This window comes from Scyliorhinus torazame, chromosome 14, assembly GCF_047496885.1.
Source record: "Scyliorhinus torazame isolate Kashiwa2021f chromosome 14, sScyTor2.1, whole genome shotgun sequence".
Classification (NCBI taxonomy): domain Eukaryota; kingdom Metazoa; phylum Chordata; class Chondrichthyes; order Carcharhiniformes; family Scyliorhinidae; genus Scyliorhinus; species Scyliorhinus torazame.
Window position 1 is genome coordinate 128,066,429 of NC_092720.1, and position 20,884 is coordinate 128,087,312.

Below are 20,884 nucleotides of genomic sequence, written 5' to 3' on the forward strand. Positions count from 1 at the left end.
CACTGGCTGCAGCGCCACAGGTCCCTTCCAATCCTTTGGCCAGGTCTTTCACTTGCTGGGTTTGGTAACCAGCAGACCTACCACGCCTGGAGTGAACTTCTCCGACCTTCAGCTACCACTTTTCTGTCGCAGTTGCACCCAATTTTGGGTAAAAAGAGCTCTTTTCCATGCCTTCAAGCAGGAACTGCCCTGTGTGTGACCACTCACACCATGGCTGCCACCAGAAATCTGACTGTGTGTCAATCTTAACAGTGGAAGACAAAAATACTAAATCAAGGCGCACAAGGGGGTGGGGGGGGAAATAAATGATAAAAAGTACCAAGAAACTAATGGAGCTAAAGGATGATACGTCCCCTGGACCTGAGGTTGCATCCCAGGGTATGAAAGGAAGTAGCTACAGAGATAGTGGATGCACTGTTGGTAATCTTCCAAGAATCCCTAAATTCAGGAAAAGTCCTAGAGGATGGGAAATCTGCCCATGTAATATCCTTTTTGAAAACTGGAGGGAGACAATAAGCAGGTAACTATAGGCCAGTTAGCTTAACTTCTGTCATTGGGAAAATGTTAGAATCCATTATAAAGGATGTAATAGCAGAGCATTTAGAAATGCATAATACTTTCATTTAAAAAAAAAAAAAAAATGTTTTTATTCAAAATTTTTCAAGAATTTTTATAAACCACTACAAAAAGAAAAACAACGAAAAGAAAACATAGCAATAAAACAGAAAACAACGTAACCATTTAACAATTTAACAAAACAAGGTGGGGTATCTGCCCTTTACAAATGAAAACCATCCACTGCCCAAACCCCCCCCCCCCCCCCCACCCCGCCCTCCCCTCTGGTTTGCTGCTGCTGCTGACCTCCACCTAACGTTCTGCGAGAAAGTCAAGGAATGGTTGCCACCGTCTGGAGAACCCCTGCAAGGACCCTTGCAAGGCAAACTTTATCCTCTCCAACCTGAGAAATCCTGCCATGTCACTGACCCAAGCCTCTGCGCTTGGGGGTTTCGCCTCCCTCCACATTAACAAGAGCCTTCTCTGGGCTACCAAGGAGCCTAGGGCCAGAACTCCAGCCTCTTGATTCCTGCACTCCCGGATCGTCTGATACCCCAAATATCACTATTTCCCCAGCTCCATTTTACCCGAGTATCCAAGACATTGGACATGGCCTTTGTGAAGCCTTTCCAAAATCCTGTAAGTGCCGGGCGTGCCCAGAACATATGGACGTGGTTTGCTGGGCTCCCTGAGCACATCACACACCTGTCCCCACCCCAAAGAACTTACTCATCCTCGCCCCTGTCATATGTGCCTGGTGCACCACCTTAAACTGAATCAGGCTAAGCCTGGCCCAAGATGAGGAGGAATTGCCTCTGTCCAGGGCATCAGCCCACAGGCCCTCATCCAGCTCCTCACCCAGCTCCTCGTCCCAATTGCCCTTCAGCTCCTCCACCGAGACCTCCTCCACTTCCTGCAGCTCCTGATATATTTCCGATATCTTGCCATCCCCTACCCACACGCCCAAGACCACCATGTCCTGTATCCTCCGGGCAGGCAGCAGCGGGAATTCTCCCACCTTTTTCACGAACGCCCGAACCTGCATGTACCTAAAAGTATTCCCCGGGGGTAGCCCAAATTTCTCCTCCAGCGCTCTGACTAGCAAAAGTCCCAAGTCCCCCATCCTTTTGATACCCGCCCTGTGCCAACCTAGAAACCCCCCCGTCTATTCTACCCGGAACGAACCTGTGATTGTTCTGTATCGGGGCCCAGACTGAAGCCCTTGCCTCCCCCCTGTGCCGTCTCCACTGCCCTCAGATCACCGGGCTCGTGGTATACCGCGTCGGCGGAAGCGGCAACGGTGCCGTTATCAGTACTCCCAAGCTAGTATCTTTACAAGACGCCGCCTCCACGCCGCCCCCTCTCCCTCCATTACCCATTTCCGAATCCTGGATATATTCGCTGCCCAGTAATAGCTGCAAAGGTTCGGCAGCCTGGGGAGGACCGTCATCTTTACGGACTGAACCCTGCCCGCCAGGGAAAGCGGCAGCATGTCCCACCTCTTAAAGTCCTCCTCCATCTGATCCACCAGCTGTGCTAAATTGAGCTTGTGCAGGACCCCCCAGCTCTTGGCCACCTGAATGCCCAAGTAGCGAAAGCTCCTCTCCACCATCTTAAGCGGTAGCTCTCCCTGTCTCTTTTCCTGGCCCCTCTCATGTATCACAAAAAGCTCGCTTTTTCCAACATTCAGCTTATACTCCGAAAAGTCTCCAAAATCCCTAAGAATCTACATGACCTCCCCCATCCCCTCCACCGGATCTGCAATGTACAGGAGCAGGTCATCCGCATACAGTGAAACACAATGCTCTCTTCCCCCCCCCCCCCCCCTGCGACCCAACCCCCTCCAGTTTCTGGACTCCCTCAACGCCATGGCCAGCGGCTCGATCGCCAGGGCAAACAGCAGGGGGCACCCCTGCCTCGTCCCTCGATGTAATCTAAAGTATCCCGGCCGCAGCCAGTTCGTCGACACACTTGCTACCGGGGCCTGATACAACAATTTGACCCACCCTATAAATTCCTCTCCAAACCCAAATCTGCCTAACACTTCCCACAGGTACTCCCACTCGACCCGATCAAAGGCTTTCTCCGCGTCCATTGCCGCTATCACTTCTGCATTCCCCCCCCCCCCCCCTCCGAGGGCATCTTGATCACATTCAGGAGCCTCCGCACATTCGTATTCAACTGCCTGCCCTTCACAAACCCTGTCTGACCCTCATTGATCACTCCCGGGACACAGTCCTCAATCCTAGTGGCCAAAATCTTGGCCAACAGCTTGGCATCCACATTAAGGAGCGAAATCGGCCTATAGGAGCCACATTACAACGGGTCCTTATCTCGCTTTATGATAAGCGAGATCAGAGCCTGCGACATTGTCAGGAGAAGGGTTCCATTTTCCTTAGCCTCATTGAAAGTCCTCAACAACAGCGGACCCAGCAGCTCCGAGAATTTCCTATAAAACTCTACGGGATACCCATCCGGTCCCGGGTCCTTGCCCGCCTGCATACCCCCCGAACCCCTTAACCAGTTCCTCCATCTCAATCGGGGCCCCCAATCCCTCTACTCGCCCCTACTCCACCTGTGGAAACCTCAGTTGGTCCAGGAACTGCCTCATCCCCTCACCCCCACCCCCCCCAGCCCCGGGGGCTCTGACTCCTACAATTTGCCATAAAAGTCCTTGAGCACCTCGTTAATCCTTGCCGAGCTCAGCACAGTGTTACCCCCCTATCTCTAATCCCCCCAATCTCCCTGGCCGCCTCTCTCTCTTCCGCAGCTGATGCGCCAGCATCCTACTTGCCTTCTCCCCATACTCGTACACTTCTCCCTGTACCTTCCTCAACTGAGCCTCAGCCTTCCCTGTGGTAGGCAAGTCAAACTCCGCCTGCAGGCTCCGGCGCTCCTTCAACAACCCCTCGGGGGATTCCGCATACCTCCTGCCCACCCTAAGTATCTCCCCCACCAATCTCTCCTTCTCCATCCTATCCCTCTTCTCTCTGTGGGCCCTGACTGAAATTAGCTCCCCTCTGACAACTGCCTTCAGCGCCTCCCAGACCACACTCACCAAAACCTCCCCATTATCATTGGTCTCCACATAGCTTTGGATACACCTCCGAACCTGCCCACAGACCTCCTCGTCCGTCAGTAGTCCCACGTCCATTCTCCACAGGGCATTGGCCTCCCTCCTCCCCCAACTCCACCCGGTGCGGGGCATGGTCCGGAATCGCAATGGCCGAATACTCCACCCCCTCCACTCTCGGGATTAGCGCCCTACTTACCACGAAAAAATCAATCCGCGAGCATGCCTTGTGCACATGGGAGAAGAAGGAAAACTCCTTCGCCCTTGGCCTGGCAAATCTCCACAGATCCACTCCCCCATCTGGTCCATGAACCCCCTCAGGACCTTGGCTGCTGCCGGCCTCTTACCTGATCTCGACCTAGACCGATCCAGTGCCGGGTCCAGGACCGTGTTAAAGTCTCTCTCTCTCTCTCTTTCCCCCCCCCCCCCCCCCCCCCCCCCCCCCCAACCCCCCACCCCATTACCAAACTGCATGACTCCAGATCCGGAATCCTACTCAACATCCGCTTCATGAACCCTGCATCGTCCCAGTTCGGAGCATACATATTCACTAGCACCACCCTGGCCCCCTGCAACCTGCCACTCACCATAACATATCGACCCCCTTTATCCGCCACAATACCCGCCACCTCAAATGCCACCCGCTTGCTCACCAAAATTGCGACCCCCCCCCCCCCCCCCCCCCTGTTCTTCGCATCCAGCCCTCAGTGGAAAACATGCCCCACCCATCCTTTCCTCAGCCTGGTTTGATCCGCGATCTTCAGGTGCGTTTCTTGTAGCATGGCTACGTCTGCCTCTAGCCCCTTTAAGTGCGAAAACACAAGGTCCCCCCCCCCCCCCCCCCCGCCGCCGACTAGCCATCACCTTTTTTAGGCCAGCTATATGCCCGCACCTCCCGCATCCTCCAGCTCCCCAGGTGGAGGCTCCCTGACCCGACTCTCCCCTTTAACACCGATTCCCCCTCAGTCAGCACAGCAGCATCCCGGCCCCCCCCATCAAGTATCCGCTTAACCCCCCCTCCCCCCCATTACACTCCCGCAAGCCAGCTGACTCATGCTGACCCTGGCCGCTCCCACCTCCACCTCCAATCCCCCTGTGGGTTCCCCTTACAAATCTCCAACCCCCCCCCCCCCCCCTATAAGTGGGGTAGAGAGAGTCGCCCCCCCCCCCCCCCCCTTACACCCCGTGTGAACAGAGAAAGAAAAACAAAACAAAGTACTGTACACTCAAACCCCAGCTTCAGGTGCCGGTTGTAACAGCCTGAACTTCACCCCCTTTCCGTGGAGGACCGCCTTGGCCCGGTTGAATCCCGCACGCTTCTTGGCCAGCTCTGCAGTCCAGTCCTGATAAATACGGATCTCGGTGTTCTCCCACCTACTGCTCCGCTCCTTCGCCCATCGCAGGATACACTCCTTGTCGGTGAAGTGGTGGAACCTTACCACCATAGCTCTCGGTAGCTCGTTTGCCCTCGGCCTCCTTGCCAGGACTCTGTGCACCCCATCCAGCTCCAGGTGCTGGTGGAAAGCCCCCGCGCCCATCAGCGTACCCAGCATCATGGTCACATACGCCCCAGCATCCGACCCCTCCAGGCCTTCAGGGAGACCCAGAATCCGCAGGTTCTGCCTCCTTGACCTATTCTCCAGGTCCTCCAGCTTCTCCTGCCATTTTTGTGCAGCGCCTTGTGCGCCTCCACTCTAACCGCCAGGCCCAGAATCTCGTCCTCATTATCAGAGGCCTTCTGCTGCATCTTCTTCATCGCCATTCCCTGCATCTTCTGGGTCTCCACCAACCTTTCAATCAACACCTCATGGGGGCCAACATCTCCGCTTTTAAATCCGCAAAGCAGTTTCTTAAAAACTCCTGCTGCTCCCGTGACCACTGGGCCCATGCCGCCTGACCCCCGCCAGCCGCCATCTTACTTTTTCGCGCCCGTTCTCCTCTCTTCTCCAAAGCCTCTTTTTTTCGCCGCCCCACTCCTGGTCCACTCCATACAGCGCTGGGGGACCCTCACTGTTTCCTCCCCACACCAGAATCGTCGTCAAAGTGCCGCTGGAGCTCCTTAAAAGGGCCCAAAAGTCCGTTATCGGCAGGAGCTGCCGACCGTGTGACCTACCTAGGTATAGCCGCAACCGGAAGTCAGAAATGCATAATATAATCAAGCAGAGTCAGCATGACTTCATGAAGGGGAAATCATACCTGACAAATTTCTTAGAATTCTTTTGAGGTGGTAACGAGCAGGATAGATGAAGGGGGAACCAGTAAATGAAATATGCTTGATTTCCAAAAGACATTCAATAAGGTACCGTACAAAAGCCTACTTAAGATAAGAACCCATCGTGTTGAGGGTAGTATATTAACATGTGCAGAGGACTGGCTAACTGATAGAAGACAGCGAGTTGGATGCAAGAGGAATATAACAGGAGGAGGCCAAGAAAATAAAGAATGACTGTTTGTGTAGTGCGTTTCAGGACCTCTGGATGTCCCATTTTGTTTTACAGCCAATTCAGTACTTTTTAAATTGTAGACCTTGTTAAACTGTAGGGAGTGTGATAGTCAATTTGTACACAGCAAGATTCTATCATGATTAGCAAACATTTTTATTTCTGTGGTTCAGGCCTTGAGGGATAAATATTGACCAGGGTACTGTGATGAACTCTCCATGCTCTCTGAAATTGTGCCATAGATATTTGATCTTTTGTGAGAGCTGATGAGGCCTTAGTTTAAGTTTAATGTTTCACCTCTTTTAAAGGTAGCACCTCTGGCAGTTCAACACTTTGTTTACTACTGCTACACAAGTGTAAACCTAGATTTTGTACTCTAGTCTCTGGACTGAGACTTGAACCCACAACCTCTTTACTCGGTGTGTTATGGAGCCATGGCTGAGTAGGATTATCCACTATTTCTGGCTGAAGAAAGGCTGTTCAGCCTTTGCACTCTTATAATTGATGATGGGGGTGTTGTTCATTCAGCCTCCTCTCCCATTAACCTTTTGTCTGCAAGCATTTGCAATTGGATGTGACAAAACAGCAGAGCTTTGACTTGATTTGTTGGGTGAGAGACCTCTTAACACTGTCTCTCACGTACGGCTTCCTCTCTTTGGTACAGGTTACTAGTCCAATAGCATAGCTGTCATACCTGGTCAGGAAGTAAGCTTAACCTCGCCAATCACTTTGCAGCTTGCTGTGATGTGCATGCGTGGTTGATGCAGTGGAACAGAAGCCAGCCACTATTCTGTTTGCTGTCAGTACCAAAAACGGCTGGTTTGAGAATAGATTGCGATGGGTGCACTTCAGTGAGACCCCGATTGGCTACCAGCCTGTCTGTGTTTCTGTTCAGTGACTGTACAGGAAACGCAGTCTCTGATGTGGTTTGGGCTTTGAGTAGCATACATTTGACTCGCACTTAGTAACAACAGCATCAGCAAAGTTGAAACAGGACCCATTCTCACGCTGCCAAAAGGAGGTTTGAGATGGGTCCACTTTCTAACTATTCTGACGAGATATTTTAACTGTTTTGATTATTCATGCAGCACTTAGTACCTTCTCCCAGTTAACATTTTGAAGCAAAAACCGAAAATGCTGGAAAATCTCAGCAGGTCTGGCAGCATCTGTGGAGAGAAAAGCAGAGTTAACGTTTTGAGTCAGTATGATGACTTCAGATCTGAGCTCAGCTCTGAAGAAGAGTCTCACGGACTCAAATCAATAACTCCATTTCTCGCTACACAGACACTCTAGACCTGAGTTTTTCCAACATTGTTTTTTGAAGAAAAAAAAATTGAGAGTGTTCAAATTTTTTTTTCCAATTAAGGGGCAATTTAGTGTGACCAATTCACCTGCCCTACACATCTTTGGGTTGTGGGGGTGAGACCCACTCACAGGGGGGAATGTGCAAACTCCACACAGACAGTGGGCTGGGATCGAACCCGGGTCCTCAGAACCGTGAGGCAGCAGTGCTAACCACTGCACCAATGTGCCGCCCTGAGTTTCTCCAACATTTTCTTTTTTTTTTCAGATTTCCAGCATCTGCAGCACAGTAGCACAGTGATTAGCACTGTTGCTTCACAGTCCCAGGTTCGATTCCCGGCTTGGGTCACTGTCTGTACGGAGTCGGCACTTTCTACCAGTGTCTGTGTGGGTTTCCTCCGGGTGGTCCAGTTTCCTCCCACAAGTCCCGAAAGACGTGCTGTTTGGTACTTTGGACATTCTGAATTCTCCCTCTGCGTACCCGAACATGTGCCGGAATGTGACGACTGGGGGCTTTTCACAGTAACTTCATTGCAGTGTTAATGTAAGCCTACTTGTGACAATAAAGATTATTATGTATTTTGCTTTCACGCTAACATTTTGAAGCACTTCCCATGAAGCTAATTTTGTTAGATTTCCTATATCTTGCTCCTGTTTTCCCAAGTTGAACGCGCTACTTGTCTGGACTCGTACTTCAGATATTTAGCAACATTTGAGATGAATCTGTTACTTGAGTAACTTTTGTGAGCAAGTTTAAACATTTTGTTTGCAGTGGCTCTCCCCTGACATTGCACAGTAATCGCAGCATAGGGGAGCAGATTGTGGAGACCACGAATATCAATTACAGTGATGAGAAATTCTGAGCCATTCAGAAAGGTACGACTTTTATTATCTCTTGACAAGAGACCTGATTGTTAGTAATCATTCTAGAGGTTAGTGTGGTGACTGGACTGGTAACCCAGAGACCCTAGCTAATGATCTGGGGACTGTGTGTTCAAATCCCAACATAGTAGCTGGTGGAATTTAAATTTCATTAATAAACCTGGAATATAAAGTTGGTCTTAGTAATGGTGTCCATGACCACTATCATCGATTGTTGTAAAAAAAAAACACATCTGGTTCACTAATATCCCTTTGGGAAAGGAAATCTGTTACCCATACCTGGTCTTGCCTGTTGCTAACTTTTGGTTGGATCTTAATTCGTAATTTGCTCTGTTTGTTTAACCTTTGCTCTAGAGTCGCCAGGTATCTTTATGATATCGCCATGAGGTTCAAGTTCAAGTACTGATCAATAACTCAACACACCAATTAGTAAGATTCAAATCAAAACACATTTATTATACACAGTAAGTCACTACTTATGCATATAACTCTACTTTCTAGACTATTTATATCACTAAAAGGCCTATACTTAGCTTCGGAATTGGCCCACCAGGTCAGGGGAACAAATGGCCTTTCGTTCAGGTCCTGAGTCTGCAGGATTCAAAAGCTGGTATGGACTTGTAGCTAGGAGCACCTATCTCGTAGCGAGCGTTGACTGGAGACTTACTTGGTTGATGTGGCTGTTTGGGCACTTCACTCTTGGGAGTTGATTCGCGTTGTTGAGTGACCCTGCCAAGAAGACCGATTTGAACTTGGGGGCTTTACTTTATAGTCCCCAGGGGCTTCCCGCCCTTCGGGGCAGACCCCGTAACTGGTTCCAAATGATTGGACTGCGTTCCGATCACTTGGATCGATTTCTCCAATACTGGAGCGGTTCCCTGATCGCTGGGCGGTCCCTGTGTGTCCGTTGGCCTTCCTTTGTCTTGGCTCCTGCTGGCGCCGAGGAGTCTGGCTTGGCCTTATTCACCTTACATGTTTCAATTGTGCCCGGGGATCGCTCATTAATATGCAGATGGCTGCTGGTTTCCATGCTGTCTGGACTTTTGCAAGTTCTAATACACAGGATTTCTGCACTTGCTGGTTTTTGCCTGTGTTGGCTGAATTTCCCTGCAGCGTTGGTGGATCTCCATTTTAAGTCGGGAAGTGGCCAACCCAGGTGGCTACAGGCCTACAGGTGACTCCAAACTCCAGGGGTTGACTCTTAACTGCCCTCTGAAATGGCCTAGCAAGGCACTCAGTTCAAGGGCAATTAGAGATGAGCAACAAATGCTGGCCTGGCCAGTGGCACCCACACCCCACGAACGAGTTTTTAAAAACGTGATTGATTTTGATTTATTGTCACATGCACCGAAGAAATGTCCTGGTGAGAAGATTAAATGAAGATCATTGTTCCAACACCACAGATGTGCATAGCCCAATACGAAAGGTGCGCCAAAGCTGGAGGTTGAGAAAGTTTACAAGCCAAAACACCAGGGGGAACAGATGTAAAATTCTGTGACTGGGAGAAATTGAAACCTGAATGTGTTGAGTATTTCTGAACAGATGCAAATTCGATAGCAACTGATTCACTGATGACCCAGGGAATGACTCCTGTCTCTGTGGCTCCTTTTGAGAAATGAGCAAGCACCTGGACCCAGCCCAACTGGCTGGCCCGCTCGCTCCTCACCTCCATCTCTTGGGTCGTGAATTTGCCACTTGGGAGATGTGAGGTGGGATCTGCTTTCCTGTGCGACAGTAGTTTATACTTCAAAAATGTACAGTGGGGAGAAGATGCACCACACCATTCTTTTATTCTGAATACAAGGTTTCTGTTTGAGCTCTGGTTAGGAGGGAATAATAGACCAGTAATGAAACTGATAGACATCTGGCTTTGTGAGGTCTATGTGCACAGCAAAGGATATATTCAATGGACCCCTGAAGTGGTTCTTTAATCGGCTTCAATGCAAGATCACATGCTGGATAAGTGTCGCCCTGCAAATGTGAATTGATCGCAATGGGGGAAAGGGGGTTTTGTCGTAGATGAATATCTGCTTTCTCAATGAAAAGGGTCTGCAGTACTTGGTTAATTTTCTTTAGTTTTTCCTAATTAAGGGCAATTTAGTGTGGCCAATCCATCTACCCTGCACACCTTTGGGTTGTGGGCGTGAGACCCACACAGACGCAGGGAGAATGTGCAGATGGACAGTGGCCTGGGGCTTGGATCGAACCCGTGTCCTCGGCACCGTGAGGCAGTAGTGCTAAGCACTGCATCACCGTGCTGCCCTGTACTTTTTTTTTCTGTATTGCTAGCCCAATGCTGCTCCTTTAGCACTGGTTACTCGGGTGGCGTGGAGTCTTACTGCAACAGTAGTAGCAGTGAGCGTGAAGAGGTTGATCGGTGTTAAAACCCAGCCCTTTCGTAGCTTGAACACATCCACTTTCCCTGGCAGTCATTGTGGTCAATGTCCGATGCTGTTGACAAGCTACTGGAAGCCAAATGTTACCCTGTGATGGCTCCAGTGACAGTGCTACAATTGTTTGCACATGTTGGCAGATCGATCACATTTTAATCTTGTGCTGTTACTCACTGTCATAAGACAATGGCATAAGAGCGCACCCCTCAGTATGATAAACTGGTGCTTTATAAAGGCACGGTGGCAATCACACCAGATTCCTTGTGATTGTGACTTATCCTTTATAAGGAGCCAGTATTTGTACAGCTTGCCTCTGCATTCCAATTTGATTGTCAACTTGTCTGACTGAAGTGCTATTAAGTGTCCATTTTGTAGGTTGAATTAAAGTAAAAGATGGCACCTCTGGCGACTGGCAGGTGAACATTTACAGCCTTATGCATCTTGTGTTATGATGTACTGTATTCACTATTCGTATAGTGGTCTCCTCAATGTAGATTGAGAGACTACTTAACAGACTACTTCTGTGTACAAACATGGCTCACCCTTTAATTCCCATTCCTATACTCTTGGCTGTGGTGCAGTTCTCTGAATATTGAAGGCAGCCAATGAATGCATGGTGGGCCTTTTGGGGTGGCTGGTAGCAAGAAGCCCTTTGTTAGTATCCCATACCAAGGCCTAGTTGGATGATGGTTACAGAATGGGGAAGATGAAGGAGGAAACGCGGGTTCGCCGCCGAAGGAGAAGACGAGCAAAAGTGTTAACAGGATGGCGGAAGCCGAACTGCAAGGCGGGGCCGCACCACTTACGGTGGAGAAGGTGACCGAGGTGATGGCGGTGGAGCTGGAAAAACAGTTTGCGAGGCACATAGAGGCCTTGAGGAAGGAGACGGCGGTCGCGTTGAAGTCATTGGTGGAGGAGGCAATCGGCCCGGTGGAGGTGGCAAAGGCATCGGCCGAGGTGAGAGCGCAGGGCAAGAAGATGAAGGAAGTGGAGGAGGCCATGTCACGACACAGCAACCAGGTCACCTCGATGGGGGACGAGCTGCGGAGGGTGGTGGAGGTTAACAGATGACTCCGAACAAAGCTGGAAGACTTGGAAAACCGCTCAAGGCGGCACAATTTGAGAATTGTGGGCTTGCCCGAAGGGACAGAGGGCCCAAGGCCAATGCAATACTTTGCTAAGAAGTTGGAGAAGCTGATGGGGGAGGGTGAGAGCCCCACCCTGTACGAGCTAGACCAAGCTCATCGGTCATTAAGGCCGAAGCCCAAAGTGAACGAGCCGCCAAGGGCAGTATTTACCTGCTTCCATAAGTTTTGCATGAAGGAGAAGGTATTAAGCTGGGCGAAGCAGAAGCGTGAGGTGCTGTGGGATCGCACTGCGATTCGGATCTACCAGGACTTGACGGTGGAGTTGGCAAAAAGACGAGCGGCGTTTGGGCGAGTGAAGGCGGCTTTGTACAAGAAGGGGGTGCGATTTGGTGTGGTGTACCCGGCGAAGTTGAGGGTAACATATAACGCCAAAGACTTTTATTTTGAGACAGCGAAGGTGGCCGTGAGGGCAGAAGGCTTGGGACAGACGTTTGTTTGAGCAGCTGGATAATGTTTAAATGTTACAACTTTTTACTGATTTGTATTGCAATTTACTTCTCTTTGCATTGTTACAGAGTTCAAGTTAATGCCGTTCTGTGTTGCGACAGTTAAATGTTATGTTGGTGAATTGTAGGGGTTGGATTGTTGGGTTTGTTTTGGTGTTTCTTTCTCTGGGACTGGGTGGAAGGGGGCGAGATGTCTTGGCGGGGGAGCCACCCGCGCTAGCTAACTAAAGTAGTGAATGGGGGTGAGGTGAGAGGAGGGCTGCGGACATTGGAGCCTGGATAGCAGGCTTCAATGGGCCTACGAGGTGAGCGCGAGTGGGGGGGAAGGGATGGATGTTGGGGGATGTTTTTGTTGGGGGGGTTCTTGGGAGGGGGGGGGCGAAGGGGTTTGATGTTAACAATGGACAGGGGTGGGTCAGGCTTATGGGGCAGGGCCTGGTGGTATGGTGATGGTGGATAAGAGAGGTGGTGGGGGGGGGGGGGGTGAGAGACCCCCAGTAAGGATAATCACGTGGAACGTGAGAGGGCTAGGAGGTCCGGTCAAGAGGTCAAGGGTGCTTGCACATCTTAAAAGTTTGAAAGCCGATGTAGCGATGCTGCAGGAGACTCACTTGAGGGTGAAGGACCAGGTGAGACTTAAAAAGGGCTGGGTTAGCCAAGTGTTTCACTCCAGATTTGATGGAAGGGCTCGAGGGGTAGCGGTGCTGGTCAGCAAAAGGGTACGCTTCCAGATGGAGGTGGTGGCAGATCAGGGGGGTAGATATGTGATTGTGACGGGGGCATTGGAGGGGAGATTAGTGGCGCTGTTAAGTGCATACGGTCCCAATTGGGCCGATGTGGGATTCGCGAGGAAGGTGTTTGGGGCCATTCACGACTTGGACACGCATGAGCTGATTGGGGGGTGGGGGGGGGGGACTGGAACTTGGTGCAGGAGCCAAGGTTGGACAGATCACGGCAGCACTCGCTGGTCCCATCAGTGGTGGCGAAGGTGCTGGCTGGGCTAATGGTGGAAATGGGAGGGGTGGACCCTTGGAGGTTCCTGCACCCAAGGGAACAGGAGTATTCATTTTTCTCAGCGGTCCATAAGGTATACTCGCGGATCGACTTTTTTGTGGTGGGGAAGGCTTTGCTGGCTGGAGTCAAGGGGTCGGAATACTCTGCAATTGCAGTGTCAGATCATGCTCCACATTGGGTGGATATGGTACTGGAGAAGGGGGTAGCGCAGAGACCGGGCTGGAAACTGGATGTGGGGCTTTTGGGGAACCAAGTGTTCTGTGAGAAAATTGAAAAGGTTATTAAGGAATATATAGATTTCGACTTCCGGTTGTGGCGATGACCAGCTAAGCCGCACGTTTCAGCACCTCCCGTTTCAACGGACTTTTGGGCTCTTATCGGGAGCCCCCAACGGAAATTTTTTACGGCCAAACCCAGTGTGAGGCAACAAAGGAAGGAGTCCCCCTGGGTGTGGATGGAAAGAAGCGATAGTAGTGGCCAGATTGCGGAGGATCCTCTGGAGCAATGGCAGAGAAGAGAAGGGAGAAGCAAGATGGCGGCTGAGGGAGCCCAGATGGTATGGGGCCCGGAACAGCAGGAGTTCCTCCGACGATGTGTGGAGGAGCTCAAGAAGGAGGTGCTAGCGCCGATGTTGCTGGGGATTGAAGGTGACGCAAAAGACCCAGGCGATGGAGCTCCGTGGAGTGAAGGCAAAGGCAGCCGAGAATGAAGACGAGATACAGGGCTTGGTGGTGAAGACGGAGACGCACGAGGCACTACGTAAGAGGTGCATAGAAAGGCTGGAAGCCCTGGAAAATGGCTCGAGGAGGAAGAATCTAAGGATTTTGGGTCTTCCCGAAGGGACAGAGGGAGCTGATCTTGGGGCGTATGTGAGTACGATGCTCCATACTTTAATGGGAGCTGAGTCACCGACGGGCCCCCTGGAAGTGGAGGGAGCATACCGGGTCCTCGTGAGAAGACCAAAGGCAGGGGAAATACCGCGAGCAATACTGGTGAGGTTCCACCGGTACAAGGACAGGGAGACGGTCCTGAGATGGGCTAAGAAGACACGGAGTAGCAGGTGGGAGAACGCGGTGATCCATGTGTATCAAGATTGGAGTGCGGAGGTGGCGAGAAGGAGGGCGAGTTTCAATCCGGCCAAGGCGGTGCTCCACAGGACGAAAGTAAAATTTGGAATGCCGGCAAGACTGTGGGTTACACACCAGGGCAAATCCGGGGGGGACACACGAAGAAATGTGGGCACCGGTGGGGAAAGGGAGCTGCGCCACTAGGGGCGGGGCCGAGAGGGAAGCGCGGGTTTTTTTTCCCGCGCTATGGAAATTGCGGCGGGAAAAGTGGGCGCAGGAAGGAAGGGGGCCTCACACGCAGGGAGGCCAAGGGTAAACTGGGAAAGCCGAGGTCAGCCAGAGTTTGCTGACTCCCGGAAGCAATATGGGGGGAGCAATCAAGCTAGAAGGGAATCTAGGGGGGGGGGGGGGGGGGTGATGGGGGGACTAACTGGGTTGCTGCTGCTGAGGGTAAGGGGGAGCTGATACGGGATGGGATGGTCGGGACGGGAGGGCGCCGTCTGGGGGACAAACAGGTGCATGGGACCCGGGTGAGGAGCTGGTTTAAAAAGGGGGATGGCTAGTCGACGGGGGGGGTGGGGGCGGGGGTAAAGGGCCCCCCAACCCGGTTGATCACGTGGAACGTGAGAGGGCTGAATGGGCCGATTTAAGAGGGCAAGGGTATTTGCGCACCTAAAGAGACTGAAGGCGGATGCGGTTATGCTTCAGGAGACGCACCTGAAATTGGTGGATCAGGCCAGATTAAGGAAAGGATGGGAGGGACAGGTATTCCACTCAGGCTTAGATACGAAAAATAGAGGGGTGGCAATACTGGTGGGGAAACGGGTATCGTTTGAGGCTAAGACCATAGTGGTGGACAGTGGGGGCAGGTACGTGATGGTGAGTGGCAGGTTGCAAGGTGAGGCGGTGGTGCTGGTGAACGTATACGCCCCGAACTGGGATGACGCGGGTTTTATGAAGCGTATGTTGGGGCGCATCCCGGACCTAGAGATGGGAAATTTGGTAATGGGGGGGGGGGGGGGGGGGGGGGGGGGGACTTCAACACGGTGCTGGACCCAGGGCTGGACCGGTCCAGATCTAGGACCTGGAGGAGGCCGGCAGCGGCCAAGGTGCTTAAGGGGTTTATGGAGCAGATGGGAGGAGTAGATCCTTGGGGATTTGCTAGACCGAGGAGTAAAGAGTTTTCCTTCTTCTCCCACGTCCATAAAGTATACTCCCGGATAGACTTTTTTGTCCTAGGAAGGGCGCTGATCCCGAAAGTGGTAGGAACGGAATATTCGGCTATAGCCGTTTCAGATCACGCCCCACATTGGGTGGATCTGGATCTAGGAGAGGAGAAGGAGCAGCGCCCACTTTGGAGATTAGACATGGGACTGTTGGCGGACGAGGGGGTATGTGGAAGGGTGAGGGGATGTATTCAAAGATACCTAGAGGTCAATGATGATGGAGCGGTCCAGGTGGGAGTAGTACGGGAGGCGCTGAAGGCGGTGGTTAGGGGGGAGCTGATTTCCATAAGAGCCCACAGGGGGAAACAAGAGGGTAAAGAAAGGGAGAGACTGATTGGGGAGATTCTGAGGGTGGATAGGCAATATGCGGAGGCCCCGGATGAAGGGCTATACAGGGAAAGACTGAGACTACAGACTGAGTTTGACCTGCTGACCACTGGTAAGGCGGAGACGCAGTGGAGGAAGGCACAGTGAATACAATACGAATATGGGGAAAAGGCGAGCCGACTGCTGGCCCAACAACTTGGGAAGAGGGGGGCGGCGAGAGAGATCGGAGGAGTTGGGGACGGGGAGGGAACGATGGAGCAGAGAGCGGGGAGGGTGAACGGGGTGTTTAAGTCATTTTATGAGAGGCTGTATAAGTCCCAAACCCCGGAGGGGAAAGAGGGAATGATACACTTCCTGGACCAGCTGGAGTTCCGAGGGTTGAGGAGCAGGAGGTGGCAGGTTTGGGAGCGCAGATTGAGGTGGAGGAGGTGATTAAAGGAATTGGGAACATGCAGGCAGGAAAGGCCCCGGGACCAGATGTGTTCCCGGTGGAATTTTACAGGAAATATGTGGACCTACTGGCCCCACTCCTGACGAGAACCTTCAATGAGGCTAAGGAAAGGGGGACACTACCCCCGACAATGTCGGAGGCGACGATATCGTTGATCCTGAAACGAGACAAAGACCCGCTGCAGTGCGGGTCATACAGGCCCATCTCCCTCCTAAATGTAGATGCCAAGTTACTAGCCAAAGTGATGGCGACAATGATAGAGGACTGTGTCCCAGGGGTGGTACTGAAGAGATTTGGATTTGGAGAGGGGTTCATCAGATGGGTTCAACTCCTGTACGGGGCCCCGGTGGCAAGCGTGGTTACAAACAGGCAACGATTCGACTATTTCCGATTACATAGGGGCACAAGACAGGGGTGCCCCCTGTCCCCGTTACTGTTCGCGTTGGCAATCGAGCCATTGGCCATAGCGCTGAGGGGCTCTAAGAAGTGGAGGGGGTGCTCAGAGGAGGAGAGGAACATCGGGTGTCATTATATGCGGATGATTTGCTGCTATATGTGGCGGACCCAGTGGAGGGGATGCCAGAGATAATGCAGACACTCGGAGTTTGGAGAGTTCTCGGGATATAAATTGAATATGGGAAAGAGTGAACTTCTTGTGAAGCACCCCGGGGAACAGGGCAGGGGGATAGACGATCTGCCGCTGAGGAGAGTAGCAAGGGATTTTCGATATCTAGGGATCCAGGTGGCCAGGAACTGGGGAACCCTACATAAACTTAACCTGACGCGACTGGTAGAGCAGATGGAGGAGGACTTTAAGAGGTGGGACATGGTGCCCCTGTCATTGGTGGGCAGAGTACAGGTGGTTAAAAAGGTGGTCCTCCCGAGGTTTCTTTTCGTGTTTCAGTGCCTCCCCATACTGATTACAAAGGCCTTTTTCAAGAAAGTGGACAGGAGTATTATGAGCTTTGTGTGGGCTGGAAAGACCCCGAGGGTAAAGAGGGGGTTCCTGCAGCGCAGTAGGGTCAGAGGGGGACTGGCACTGCCGAGTCTGAGTGACTATTATTGGGCCGCCAACGTGTCCATGATATGTAAGTGGATGAGGGAAGAAGAAGGGGCGGCGTGGAAAAGGCTGAAGATGGCGTCCTGTAAGGGAACAAGTTCAAAAGCACTGGAGACGGCGCCGTTACTGTTTTCCCCCCCCCCCCGAGAAAATACACCACAAACCCAGTAGTGGGGGCGACTTTGAAGATTTGGGGGCAGTGGAGACGACATAGGGGAGTGACGGGTGCCTCGGTGTGGTCCCCGATAAGGAGCAATCACAGGGAGGATAGATGGGGGATTCCAATCTTGGCAGCGAGCAGGAATTGGGAAGTTGAAGGACTTGTTCTTGGACGGGACGTTCGCGAGTTTGGGAGCATTGGTAGAAAAATACGGGTTGCCACCTGGGAATGCCTTCCGATATATGCAAGTGAGGGCATTTGCGAGGCAACAGGTGAGGGAATTTCTGCAGCTCCCGGCGCAAGGGATCCAGGACAGAGTGATTTCGGGGGCATGGGTCGGTGAAGGTAAAGTGTCCGATATATACAGGGAAATGAGAGACGAGGGGGAGACGATGGTAGAGGAGCTGAAGGGTAAATGGGCGGAGGAGCTGGGGGAAGAGATTGAGGAGGGGCTGTGGGCAGATGCCCTAAGTAGGGTAATTTCCTTGTCCTCGTGTGCCAGGCTTAGCTGGGGGAAGAGATTGAGGAGGGGCTGTGGGCAGATGCCCTAAGTAGGGTAATTTCCTTGTCCTCGTGTGCCAGGCTTAGCCTGATCCAATTCAAGGTTCTACACGGGGCACATATGACGGGAGCAAGGCTGAGTAGATTTTTTGGAGTGGAGGATAGGTGCGGGAGGTGCACGGGAAGCCCGGCGAACCACACCCACATGTTTTGGTCATGTCCGGTATTGCATGGGTTCTGGGTGGGTGTGGCAAGAGTGATCTCAAAGGTGGTGGGGGTCCGGGTCAAACCGAGCTGGGGGTTAGCTATATTTGGGGTTGCAGAAGAGGGAGTGCAGGAGGCGAGAGAGGCCGATGTTTTGGCCTTTGCGTCCCTAGTAGCCCGGCGAAGGATTCTACTTGTGTGGAAAGAAGCCAAACCCCCGGGCGTGGAGGCCTGGATAAACGACATGGCAGGGTTTATAAAATTGGAGCAAATAAAATACGCACTAAGAGGTTCGGCTCAAGGGTTCACCAGGCGGTGGCAACCGTTCCTTGACTATCTCGCAGAGCGATAAGGGAAAACAGGAAAGACAGCAGCAGCAACCCGGGGGGGGGGGGAGGGTGTATTCGGTGTTTGTTTTTTTTTTTCTTTCCATCCTAGTTGTTTATATTTATTTTTTCAGTATTATTATTTCTCTTTTCTTGTTCTTTTTCTGCACTTGTTGTTAGTTTAATATATTGTTTAAATAACGGTCAATGTACATTTTGTTACAAAGTTGTAAAAATGGAAAATTCTTTTTGATCAAAAAACTTTAATAAAATATATATTTTTAAAAAGGAATATGTAGATTTCAGTTATACAGGTGAGGTGTCGAAGGCAGTCGTCTGGGAGGCTCTAAAGGCGGTGGTGAGAGGTGAGGTAATTTTGTTTAAGGACAGGGTGGTCAAAGAGGAGAGGTTGGAGCCGCAGAGGGTAATAGATGAGATGTTGGAGGTAGATAGGAGGTATGCAGAAGATGGAGACCCAGCGAAGCTGGAAAAGAGGAAGGAACTACAGGCGAGCTTCGACCAACTGTCCACCAGGAAGGCGGAGCACCAACTGAGACAAGCAGGGGGTGCAGTTTATGAACATGGAGATAGCAGGTCAGCTCAGGAGGGAGCCAGCGGCAAGGGAAATTCTTCAGGTGAGGGATAGGGCAGGGAAGTTGGTGGTGGCTCCAGTGCTGATTAACAAGGTTTTTGAGGAGTTTTATGAGAGGTTGTACAAGTCAGAGCCACCCGGGGGAGACCGTGACATGCAGGAATTTCTAGATGGGTTGGAGTACCCGAGGCTAGGGGAGGGGGACAGGGCTACATGAGAAGGAGCAACTGTGGCGCAGGAGATGAAGGATGCGATTGGGAGGATGCAGTCGGGGAAGGTGGCAGGGCCGGATGGGTTTCCGGTGGAATATCATAAAAAAATTCAAGGATAGGTTGGCACCCCTGATGGTGGGGATGTTTGAGGAGGCGATAGGGAAGGGGGTGTTGCCGCAAACCTTGGGGCAGGCATCGACTTCACTGTTGCTAAAAAAAATAAGGATCCGACGGAGTGTGGGTCGTATCGGCCCATATCACTTCTGAATGTGGACGCGAAAGTGTTGGCGAAGGTACTGGCGGGTAGGCTGGAGGAGTGCCTCCCGAAGGTGATAGGGGAGGATCAGACGGGGTTCGTGAAAGGGAGGCAGCTGCTTTTGAACATTAGGAGGGTTTTGAACGTTGTTCTGGCACTGGCGGAAGGGAAGGAAACAGGTAGTTGTGGCATTGGACGCCGAGAAGGCATTTGATCGGGTAGAATGGGGGTACCTGATGGCAGTGCTGGAGCGGTTTGGGATTGGACCAAGATTTGTGAACTGGGTAAAGCTATTATATAAGGAACCGAAGGCGAGTGTCCGCACAAACAATATCAGTTTGAGATACTTTTCTCTCCACCGTGGGACGAGACAGGGATGTCCCCTGTCCCCCAGCTGTTTGCACTTGCGATTGAGCTGCTAGCCATCGCATTGAGAAGTTCGGGAGCATGGAAAGGAATAGTGTGGGGGGAGATAGAGCATAGGGTGTCCTTCTATGCCGACGACTTGCTGCTGTATGTATCGGAACCGAGTGCGTCGATGGGAGGAATATTGGAGCTACTGCGGGTATTTGGGTCTTTCTCGGGGTACAAGCTGAACCTGGACAAGAGTGAGTATTTTGTGGTGTCACGGCCGGGGGTGGGGGCAGAGGTGGGGGGGCTGCCATTCCGTAGGGCAGGGACTCACTTTAGGTATCAGGGGGTGTAGGTTGCCCGGGAGTGGGGGAGGCTTCGCAGGTACAACATCACTAGTTTGTTGGTGAACATGAAAGCCGATCTGGCAAGGTGGATGGCCTTCCTCTTGTCGGGTACAGGTGGTTAAAATGAATGTGTTGCCGCGATTTCTGTTTATTTCTCAGTGCCTACCGGTTTTCCTGCCAATGTCTTTTTTCAGGGAGATTGAGGGAAGGATTACCTCGTTCATATGGGGAGGGAAGGTGGCCAGAGTGAGAAAGGTGCTGCTACAGAGGGGAAGGCAGGCAGGGGGTTTGGGTCTCCCGAACCTGTTGTACTACTACTGGGCGGTGAATGTGGAGAAGGTGCGGAGCTGGGTCAGAGGGGTGGATTCTCAGTAGGTCAGAATGGAGGAGAGTTTGTGCTGGGGGTCGGGGCTGAAAGCACTAGCAACAGCGCCGCTCCCGATAGCTCCGGTGAAATACTCGGAGTCCGGTAATAATAGCTTCATTGAAAATCTGGAGGCAGTTTCGCCAACACTTCGGGTTGGGGGTGGGGTCAAGGGAAATGCCGATT

General features: G+C 51.8%; 1 protein-coding gene across 1 annotated transcript in view; it reads left to right on the forward strand.

The window, feature by feature from the left end:
- The window catches only part of LOC140390031 (unconventional myosin-VIIa-like), a 251,412-nt gene that overhangs the window by 230,243 nt on the left and 285 nt on the right, over positions 1 to 20,884 (forward strand). The window lies entirely within an intron of this gene.